Source organism: Lithobates pipiens, unplaced genomic scaffold (assembly GCF_037356315.1).
Source record: "Lithobates pipiens isolate NorthernLeopardFrog02 unplaced genomic scaffold, aLitPip1_a1.2 Scaffold_13, whole genome shotgun sequence".
Taxonomy (NCBI): Eukaryota; Metazoa; Chordata; class Amphibia; order Anura; family Ranidae; genus Lithobates; species Lithobates pipiens.
The window spans coordinates 282,801,227-282,813,519 of record NW_027507718.1 but is presented as its reverse complement, the minus strand read 5'-3'; positions in this window follow the sequence as shown (position 1 = coordinate 282,813,519).

Sequence of the window (12,293 nt, the reverse complement as noted above, 5' to 3'; positions counted from 1 at the left end):
CCTTTGGGTGTTATTTAAAATTAAATCATTCATCCATTTTTGCCCCCTATATTCCCCTTTGTGACATGAAAGCCACCAGCTATTGAAAGCTATGGACCTGCTAGAAAATGTAACATTTTATTATATCTTTTATAGTAAGCCTATCTTTGTTGCTCTTTAAATTGTTTTAAATGTGGATATTGTATTTCCATTTACGCCACTTACAGGTGTTTTATGAAGACATTTGACTACCTTCAGATAACCATCATTACACTGGAAGCTTTGAAAACAGTAAGGTGTGTTTTACTCTAATATGAGTCCTAATGGAGCAGATAAGAAGAGTATGATAAAAGAGTTTACCTGCAGGACCATAAATGTAAGTTGGAGGGTTATAGAGCTACAACAGATGCTACACTCATCTGCATTCTTCTACTTCAGAGATGTAGTACTCTAAAGTACCCACATGGACCACCTACCTACACCATCTGAGCCCTTTGCTTTTTATCATAATTGATCAGCTGTGCTTATTTTTAAGGTCAGTTGCTATAATTGTGCTGAGATAAGGATGGCTCTAGGGATGTCTGCTCGATACACACTTAGTCAATTCAAGAATACATTTCCATGAATACATCTTTAATAACAATTTATTATTAGTTAAATTGTCTGAAGCATATGTTAGATTGGTGGTGAGCTTTGGCCAGATTCAAGTTGATCTCTGAACTATAATTCATATAAGTATTGTATATGTAAACTCAAATGCAAATAAATCATATAAGCTTTAACAATTTAATGCCAGAAGTATTTTCAAATATTTTAAAATACAGTTTTGTTTTTTTAAATAAAACCTGGCAATCCTATTTGTGAAGGTCCTTACCGGTGACAAATTCTGTGCCTGTTTCTGAATTGTGCTTCTACGTTGTCAGTCTGTCACATGTTCAATTCAACATGCTTTATGCAGCCATGGACCACTGTTTACATCATAAAGAAAAATCACCCTAAAGCGTCATACACACGATCGGACTTTGTACAAACTTTCCTGTGGATTTTTGTACAAAGGGCGTTGGCCGTGAACTTGTATTGCATACACACGGCAGGACTTTTTCAGCCAACTTTCACCAAATCACGTTTTTTTTTTGCTCTTTGCCGCCACCTTTGGTCAACTTCTGTATTGTTGCCTAATCTTTTGTTTTGGTTCTGAGCATGCATGTTTGTACTTTGTACAAAAGTCCTATGGTTTTCTGTACACACGATCAGACTTTGCTCCATCTGACTTTTGTTGCCAGAAAGTTTGTCCATTCGCACAGCCAACAAAAGTCTGATGAAAACCGAAAAAGTTTGTCCGATGGAGCGTACACACAGTCGGATGTTGCCTTAAAACAGCTAATTTGCATGTTTGTTGTCAAAAAGTCCGATCAGGTGTACGGGCCTTTAGTATTACTAAGCAGCTATCACCACATATCCCTGAGAAAGGCAGGTGTTTCTATTAAAACGCTTTGTAGGTAACTCTGTGCTCCCTGATATCCCAACGAGCTGGGGTGGAGTTGCCACTTGCCAGGGCACCCATTTTTTACATTCAAATAAAAATGAATGTGTGGCGCTAACTGCAGTAAGGAAAGGTGAGTGGTCAAGCTGAATAAATTAATAAACGAAAGAATCAGCAGTGTAACATCATCAGACTGACTAAATCCATACGATAAAAGAAACCAATAATAAAAGGTAAGCAAATAGCTCTAGAAATGCATAGGAGTGGATAGCATTCACAAAGCAAAATAATTAGCCAAAAATCGCATAAAGTGAGGGAAAAAATTGCATAAAATCGCATATAATGCCAAAGTATTCACATAAAGTGCAAGGAATGGATAGCAATCACATAGAATGCATGGGAGTGGATAACAATCACAAAACAGAACAATAAACCAAAAAAATCACATAGAGTGAAAAAAATCATATAAAACCTCATAAAGTGCCAAACTCTGCTGAGTTTGAAGTTCCCCACTAGAGATCCATCGTGTGTTGTGACGATCGGAGGAGATCAATCAACTGATGACTTACCATTGCTTTCATATTACAGGCTCATTCTGATCCTAGGGGTTTCCGTTGGGGGTAAGAGGCTGGGGGAAACGTGTGACACTCCATGTATTGCTGCTGATTGGATTGGAGAGGAATATGAAATCAATCAGTTTCTACACATGAACTTTACATTTTTTTATATTAACTGTTTGATGAAGATTCAGTAGATTCAAGTTTGGACTTTATTGCACTGGTTGGACTTTGCACCATTTCCTTTTTTTACATTGACTTTTATTATTTCGCATTGTATGCGATTTCTTGTACTTTAGCGATTTCTGTACATTTGATGTGTTTTTTATGTTATTTATGGTTTTGTTTGAACCTGAATACTTTGGCATTATATGCAATTTTTTTCTCACTTTATATGATTTTTGGCTAATTATTTTGCTTTGTGATTGCTATCCAGTCCTATGCATTTCTAGAGCTATTTTGGTTACGTTTGATTATTGGTTTCTTTTATCATATGGATTTAGTCAGTCTGGTGGTGTTACACTGAGTAGATATGAGTAGATATATATATTTAAAGTGGCAAGACTGTTTCCTCCCTTTGAAATGATTACATTTTTTAATTTGCTGAACTCACTCAAAACAGAACACTCTTTGAGGTACAGTTGATTTAAATTAAAACAGAGGATTATTATATGCATGATTTGCCCATGGCAAAGCACATCTCCAGCACATGCACCTCGTGAGTTATCAATGATAGACCTCTTGATTAAAAGATTATATTGCTTTGTGTTGGTGTTCATCATTGATTTAGGTGAGTGCTTGATTAAGAATAAGTGTGATTTATTCAGTTTGGAAAATTTAGAAGTTCATCCAGCAGCTACAAATAATATGGGTGTATATTCTCCACTGGGCACTAATGAATTATATTTCTGTCTTTATCTGTCACAGTAACTTTCCATTTAAATTTGTCGAAACTCTCTAGGCAACAGCAATAAATATCAGTGATTGTGCAAACTCATTGAATTATCTGATCATCCCTTCTCATTGGCCTACCTCTCCATAGGCTATCCCCTCTTCAGTCTATCATGAATGCTGCTGCCAGACTTACCCACCTTACCAACCACTCAGTGTCTACCAACCCTCTCCTCCAATCCCTACACTGGCTCCCAATCACCCAGCTAATTAAATGCAAAATACTAACCACAACATACAAAGCCATTCAGAACTCTGCCCCGAGCTACATCACCAATCTTGTCACCAAATATCACCCAAATTGTCCCCTCCGCTCTTCTCAAGACCTCCTACTCTCAAGCTCTCTCATCTCCTCCTCCCATGCTCGTCTCTGGGATTTCTCTAGAGCCTCTCCCATCCTCCGGCACTCGCTATTTCCACTGGTCTGTCGATCTCCTATTATTGCTACCATCAGGCGATCCCTGAAAACTCATCTCTTCAGGGAAGCCTATCATGTCTCCAACTAATCTCCTACCACTTCCATCAGCTCATTCCCCACAGTTATAAACTTTTGTACCACCTGCCCCACCCTATTAGATTGTAAGCTCTTCTGAGCAGGGCCCTCTTAGTCCTCTTGTACTTTTTTGTATTGTAACTGTATTGTCTCCTTTTATATTGTAAAGCGTTGAGTAAATTGTTGGCACTATATAAATCCTGAATAATAATAAATTATACATGATTTATATAGCGCCAACAGTTTGCACAGTGATTTACAACATTAGGGCAGATACAATACAATTCAATACAGGAGAAATCAGAGGGTCCTGCTTGTCAGAGCTTACAATCTAAGAGGGAGGGTCAAGTGGTACAAAAAGTAAACTGTGGGGGGTGAAGAAAATTAAAGAACAGTTGTTAGGTGAGGGTAGGAAAAGTTTTCAGGGATCGCCTAAAAGTGGATGTAGTTGGAGATAGTTGTACAGATTGGGATAGGGAATTCCAAAAGATGGGAGAGGCTCGGGAGAAGTCCTGTAGGTGAGTATGGAAGGAGATGGCGAGGGAGCTAGAGAGCAGGAGGTCATGGGAGGAAAGAAGAGGGTGATTTGGTTGGTATTTTGAAATTAGGTTAGCTCTGTACCTGGGGGCAGAGTTGTGTATGGCTTTGTAAGTTGTTGTTAGTATTTTGAATTTAATTTGTTGGGCAAAAGCCAATGGAGGGTTTGGCAGAGAGGGGTAGCTGACACTGAGCAGTTTGTAAGGTGGATGAGTCTGGCAGCAGTATTCATAATGGAATGAAGGGGGGATAGCCTATTTAAAGGTAAGTCAATGAGGAGGGAGTTGCAGTAGTTGAGGCGAGAGATAACCAGGGAGTGAATTAGGAGCTATGTGGTTTCATTGCTTAGGAAAGGACGTAGTTTAGAGATGTTGCGAAGGTTGAGGCAGCAAGCATTGGAAAGTGATTGGATATGGGGTTGAAAGGATAGCTCAGAGTCCAGGATACGACCTAACACCCTGGCATGCGGGGACGGGTGCATGGTTGTGCCATTGTTTATGACAGTAAAGTCAGGGGAAAAGTCATGTGGGGGAGGAAATATAATGAGCTCGGTTTTGGACAAGTTGAGTTTGAAGAAGTGGCGTATCATCCATACAGATATGTCTGTTAGTAAGTTAGTGATGTGTAAGGAGACTAATGGAGTGAGCTGAGGGGTAAAGAGATTTGGGTGTCGTCAGCATAGAAATTATAAGGAAGCCAGGGAGGTAGATTTAAAATAACAGAGATTCAAGAATGTAAGACAGCAATAAAATCCTGACTGAGATTCTATAACTTTCTTATACTACAATAAAATATTTTTAATGCTGTCTGTATATCAATTGGTGGGTTTCCCCACACTCCCTGCCCTCTACTGACACCAGTCAAAGAGGAAGGAAGTCTAGAGATTTATTTTTTACTTTTTGTTCTATAAAATAGACTGCAAAATCACCCAAATGGGGACAAAGTAATAGCCATTTGACAGAGGTTCTAATCTACCTTTTCTATGCCATATCCAAAATTAAGAATTTGACCTTTAAATGGTAATCAGAACTCTGCTCTTGTAAAGTATTTATGTGTGGCACTGGCAAACCTCAGCACATTTAATATTCTTTAACTGCTTAGAACCACATTCCAATGACTACCAAAATTGTCTGAAACCTTGCATGCCCTGTAGAAAGTCCAATTGCCTTCCAAACTCTTGAAATCATTAAAGTGTATTTATAGCCAATTTCTTTTATTTTTTTATAAAGTAGGGAAGGGGTAAAACCCCTGCTAGGCTATTTGTATGCTGTCTCTCTAGCACCATTGAGACAATTTCCCTTCACTTCGTGTCCCAGACAAAGAAAGTTTGAGGAAATCTCCAGTCAGGGTTGCCCTCAAAACAGGTGCCCCCATTGAAAGATTTCCTCTTACCTCTTATTCTGGAGTTGGATCTTATGTGTTGGATTTCCTCTACTTTCCTTCTGATCACTAGTAGAGATAGAGGGGTTAATCTCCTCAATGAGGACAGAAACAGCAATAAAAACTTGACATATATTTGGTTCTATTCCTATCTTACTTAATCTAAAACTGGAAGGTTTTGCCTAGCCGTACCCCTTAATATTGGCCAATAGGCAGCCTATGCAGAATGTACACTTAGCATTACAGCAGTAAGTACTACAAAATGAGATTGTGCAGAAGATTTTTTTTTTTTATGGAGTTAAAATGCTGTGGTGGCAGTTTATATCGATTTATAGTCCATTACTCCGCTTACAGCTTAAATGGTGGGCTGTGTCTGCAGAAAGGGATTTAAGTCTGAATTAATAAAAGGAAAACTATAAAGGCTAATGAAAGCATAACATATTATTATGTTATTTACTTTAATGTAAAAATTACCATCACTTCCCCAATAAATTAAACTTGAAGTTGCCTGGACTTGTTGTAAACCTGTGAACGAAGCTCTTAGTCCAAATCGCTGTCAGTGATGGTATATTGAGTTTAGTATCACCCATACAATATACATGTAAATATGCTCATGCATCAGTCTGTACATTTAAATAAGAAGTGAAAATGAAATTAAATTAAATGGAACTCCAAGAACTTTAAAACACTTTGGGGTTGATTATATAAGGGAAAATAGGCTATTCACATTGCAAGGGAATTTGCATAAGAGCTTACTAAATGCGGCGAAACCCTGATGAATTCCATCATCCAATCATGTTCAAGCATAATTATATTTTTTTTACATTTTCCTTGCATTTGATTGATATTATTTGTGATATGAAACTGCACCGCATTTAGTAAGCTCTGATAAAAAAAATTCCCTTACAAAGTGCAACTTCCCTTCACAAAGTGAACAGCCTGTTTACCTTTACTGTAATAAATCAATGCTATTGAAGCTAACAATGAAAAGTATCCTTCCGTCACTCTTCTTATGCCCGGTACACATGATCGGAAATTCAGCCAGCAAAAGACCGATGAGAGCTTTTGGTCTGAAAATGTTATTGTGTGTATGCTCCATCAGACTTTTGCTGGCCGAATGAGCTTTGTTCATAAGTGCATGTTATCACTTATTTGGCCATTCAACCCCTTCTGAATGGCCTCAAAAATAAATCTCTCACACCTGAGGCATTGGCCCTCCTCAATTTGCTGCAATTTAGCAGCTACACATAGCAGCCATAGGCCTTTTCAGCATCGGGGGGAGGGGGGCTTTTCAGGACCACATTAGCATCCTTAATGAGGCCCAGTGCTGCCTCCTCCACGTTACTCCCCTTCCTGGCCCTTTTTGTTGGAAGGCGGAGGGTAGGCATCTGGGATTGGGTGAGGCTACAGGGCCCTGCCACCTCCTGGCTGACACTTACCCTCCCTCCTCCTGGCTGCCACTTACCCCCGCCTCCTTCTGTCTGCCTAATTCAGGCTGTGGTCTTCCTGTGTAGTGATGGCCGAACGGTTCGCCCGGCGGTCGTTTCGCTGCGAATTTCGGCTGTTCACGATTCGCCCGATCGGCGGACTATTGCCGCCGTTCACCCGGCGGACTTCCATGTTTTCTGTGTAAAAGAACTTTGACCTATGATGACACATTCATCATGGGATACAGGACAGCCAATTGAGACATTACAGCTCATGGACATTCCCCCAACTTATAAATAGACGCGATCCGGCGGCCATTTTACATTCTTTCTTCTGTCACTATAGGGAGAGGTTGCTGTGTGGAGCAGGGAGAGATTGCAGTGACCCAAATCACTAGCTATTTGGTACACAAAAGTTATTTTCAGGACTGGTATAGGTGTTAGGTGTATATAGGTTTGATGTGCTACTGATTGTTGCAGCAGCCTGAGTGTCTTTTGTCAGTTTAGAGAAAGGGACAGGACGGTGTGTCTGCTGTAGGGACAGTCAGTTTAGTCATTAGCTGTTACTATCAGGTCCACAAAAGTGCTATTCCAGTTATTGTTCCAGTAGCCTCTGTTTTGTCAGTTTATATAGGGACAGGCAGGAAGCAGTGTGTGAGGCAGTGAGGGTCAGTTTAATCAGCAGCTGTTACTATATTAGGTCCACAAAGGTTCTTTTCAGGACTGGTATCAGTGGTATGGTAATAGGCTTGTACACGTATAATATTCTTTCTTCCAAATATAGAAAGAATATTATACTTGACTGCTGCCTTTCTGCTGCAGTCTGCTAATCATTCACAACCTACTTGTTCCACAAAGGTCCTTATAAGGACTGGTAAGGTAATAATCTGGTGTAAGGTGCTATAGTACATAGGGTTGAGTGAGGTACAGTCTGCTATTCTATAAGGACTGGTATAGGTCAACAATACATAGGGTTGAGGTGCACTACTGCTGACCGCTGCCCTATACTGCAGCAGTCCTTCATCGGTATAGGGACTGACGTACAGTCTGCTAATCATTCACACACAACCTACTTGTTCCACAAAGGTCCTTATAAGGACTGGTAAGGTATAGGGTACTACAGTACATAGGGTTGAGTGAGGTACAGTCTGCTATTCTATAAGGACTGGTATAGGTCCACAATACATAGGGTTGAGGTGCACTACTGCTGACCGCTGCCCTATACTGCAGCAGTCCTTCATCGGTATAGGGACTGACGTACAGTCTGCTAATCAGTCACACACAACCTACTTGTTCCACAAAGGTCCTTATAAGGACTGGTAAGTTATAGGGTACTACAGTACATAGGGTTGAGTGAGGTACAGTCTGCCATTCTATAAGGACTGGTATAGGTCCACAATACATAGGGTTGAGGGGCACTACTGCTGACTGCTGCCCTATACTGCAGCAGTCCTTCATCGGTATAGGGACTGACGTACAGTCTGCTAATCAGTCGCACACAACCTACTTGTTCCACAAAGGTCCTTATAAGGACTGGTAAGGTATAGGGTACTACAGTACATAGGGATGAGTGAGGTACAGTCTTCTATTCTATAAGGACTGGTATAGGTCCACAATACATAGGGTTGAGGTGCACTACTGCTGACCGCTGCCCTATACTGCAGCAGTCCTTCATCGGTATAGGGACTGACGTACAGTCTGCTAATCAGTCACACACAACCTACTTGTTCCACAAAGGTCCTTATAAGGACTGGTAAGGTATAGGGTACTACAGTACATAGGGTTGAGTGAGGTACAGTCTGCCATTCTATAAGGACTGGTATAGGTCCACAATACATAGGGTTGAGGTGCACTACTGCTGACCGCTGCCCTATACTGCAGCAGTCCTTCATCGGTATAGGGACTGACGTACAGTCTGCTAATCAGTCACACACAACCTACTTGTTCCACAAAGGTCCTTATAAGGACTGGTAAGGTATAGGGTACTACAGTACATAGGGTTGAGTGAGGTACAGTCTGCTATTCTATAAGGACTGGTATAGGTCCACAATACATAGGGTTGAGGTGCACTACTGCTGACCGCTGCCCTATACTGCAACAGTCCTTCATCGGTATAGGGACTGACGTACAGTCTGCTAATCAGTCACACACAACCTACTTGTTCCACAAAGGTCCTTATAAGGACTGGTAACTTGGTCTGTCTAGGGTGCTACAGTACATAGTGTTGAGTGAGGTACAGTCTGCCATTCTATAAGGACTGGTATAGGTCCACAATACATAGGGTTGAGGTGCACTACTGCTGACCGCTGCCCTATACTGCAGCAGTCCTTCATCGGTATAGAGTTTTGTCACAGGGTCATTTTAAAAATGACAGGCAGAGGAAGAGCCCTTCCGCAGGGGTGGTAGGGGTAGGGCAGGAGCAACAGGCTTGAGCCAAAGTGGGAAGTTGCAGAAGGTGCGTTCAATTCATTTAAAGGACGCACCAGACTTGGTTGAGTGGTTCACTCAGCCTTACTCTTCTGCACCCTCCTCATCCTCTCGATCTGCACCCTCTTCTTCACTCTCTGCTATGTGCACCCCCAAAGACACTACCACCAACAACACCACCACCACCACATACCTTCCGCTTGAGTCACAGGAATTATTTTCCGATCCATATCAAGACATTTCTGATGCGCAGCCACTCTTGGTATTGGATCAGGAAGAGGAGGTAGCAACAACCGCTACTCAGCAGTCTGACGACAGTACCCAGATCAGCCCAAGGAGGAGGTTGGTCCCCGGTGTTGCTGCCTACTCCGAGATCTCTTGTTATAGCGGTGGGGAAGGTGACGTCGATGATGACGTGTCTAGTGATGTCACGTGGGTGCCCACAAGAGAGGAAGAGGAGGGGAGTTCAGAGGGAGATATGGACCAGCAGATAGGGAGGAGAAGCAGGAATAACTTACATTGCACAGGAGGGACAAAGCAGACTGCAAATGTATCAGGAGCGAGTCATCGACCATGTACGGTCACATCTGGCGCTCCCAGGACACCGGCACATGGCTCTGCAGTGTGGGCTTTTTTTAACGTGTCCGCTAATGACAATAGCGTTGCCATCTGCAATCTTTGCAGTCAACGCATTAGTCGCGATAAGCCCAACACTCACCTAGGGACGACCGCCTTAAGAAGGCACATGAGCAGCCATCGCCGAGCCCAGTGGGAGCAACGGAACACACAAAGCCACACTCCAGGCTCTCACCGTCCAGCCTCGTCTTCTACTTCTCCTTCTCCTCTCTCCTCACAATTGTCCTCCACTCCACCTTCCATCACGCCAAGCTCACGTTTTTCTGCAAAAAGGCAGGCTTCTGTGGGCCTAATGTTCGAGCATAAAAAATGATGACGCCGGATAACCCTCTTGCCCAACGGTTGACGGCTGGCTTGTCAGAACTCATAGCCCACCAACTACTGCCATATAAACTGGTGGACTCGGAGGCCTTTCGTAAATTTGTGGCCATTGGAACACCACAATGGAAGGTCCCAGGAAGGAAGTATTTCTCACAGAAGGGCATCCCAGAGCTATATGGCCATGTTCAGCGGCAAGTGAATGTATCTCTGGCACACAGTGTCGGTGCCAAGATACATCTGACCACAGACACGTGGTCTAGTAAACACGGACAGGGAAGGTATATCACTTTTCCTGCCCACTGGGTGAACCTTCTGACGGCCGTCAAGCATGTAACCCGTGGCACCGTGTAGATTTGGTTTTACCGCCACGGATTGCATGCAGGCCTGGCTCTTCTTCTTCTCCTCCTCCTCCTACTCCATCCTCCTCCCTCTCCTCCTTGGCTGACTCCTCCTTTTCCGCTGCTAGCGTCTCTTCCGCTGCGCCGCCCAAGCTCCCCAGAACCTATTCGACAGGTGAGACTTTGCCATGCCGTGCTGCGTCTGTTGTGCCTGGAAGCCAAGATCCACACTGGCCCGGCACTCCTTTCAGCTTTTCATTCACAGGCAGATCAGTGGCTAACACCGCTCAATTTGACAGTTGGTAAAGTGGTGTGTGACAATGGTGCCAATCTGCTTAGCGCATTGAAACAGGGCAAAATCACGCACGTGCCATGCATGGCACACGTCTTAAACTTGGTCGTGCAGCGATTCCTTTTCAAATACCCTGGGGTCCAGGACATCTTGCGCCAGGCAAGGAAAATCTCGGCCCATTTCAGAAGATCTTACACGGCCATGGCTCGCCTTGCTGACATTCAGCGGCGACACAATCTGCCGGTCAGACGTCTTATTTGCGATTGCCCGACGCGATGGAACTCAACCTTCTATATGCTTGATAGGCTGCTCCAGCAGAAATGTGCAGTTAACGTCTACCTGTATGAACTCTGCGGCAGAACAGGTTCTGGGGAGCTGGGGGTTTTTTCACCGCGCCAGTGGCTGCTCATGCGCGACGCATGCAGACTTCTGCAGCCATTTGAGGAGATCACCAAACTGGTCAGTCGCAGCCATGGCGCCATCAGTGACATGGTACCTTATGCCTTCTTTATGGAGCGTGCATTGCGTCGTGTCATTGATCAAGCTGTGGAGGAGCAGAAGCGGGAAGATGAGGAAGTCGCATTGCTGGGTGAATTCCCAGGGGGGGCTACTCTATCTGAGACAAGTCAACAACAGGACTCTGAAGAGGAGTCAGAGGAGGATGGTGCCGGGGCGGATGAGGAGGAGCAAGAAGAGCATGCTTTAAACCTTTCTGGGACCCCTGTTGTTGTGCGTGGATGGGGAGAGGAGAATGAAGAGGACGACATTATCCTGGATGATGAGCAGGAGCCAGGCCACCACACGGCTTCCAGTTTAGTGCAAATGGGGGCGTTCATGCTCCAGTGTTTTAATAGGGACCCCCGTATAAAAAGCATAAGGGTCAAAGACCAGTACTGGGTGGCAACGTACTTAGACCCCCGGTACAAACACAAAATGGCGGAAATGCTACCGCCGTCACAGAGGGCTGTCAGAATGCAGAACTTCCAGGCCTTGCTTCGAGAAATGCTGTATTCTGCTTTTGCGTGTGCTGGCAGAGGAGCAATTCCCACTCCCAGAGAAGGAGTTGCGGGTACCAATCCAACAGCGCCTGCAAGAAGAGGCCGGTTTGAAGATATGTGTTGGTGACTTCGGATATGAGGTCATTCTTTCAGTCGACCCATCGACAGGTGTCATCCGGATCCAGCATCAGGGAACGCCTAGACCGTCAGGTGTCCGAATACATCGGGTTAACGGCCGATGTGGACGCTCTGAGGAGTGATGAACCCCTGGACTACTGGGTGGGCAGGCTTGACCTCTGGCCAGAGCTTGCCCAATTTGCAATCGAACTGTTGGCTTGCCCCTCGTCCAGTGTCCTGTCCGAAAGGACATTCAGCGCAGCAGGGGGGATCGTGACCGATAAGCGTACTTGCCTAGCTCACGACAGTGTTAACTACCTCACATTTCTAAAAATGAATGAGGCATGGATCTCGGAG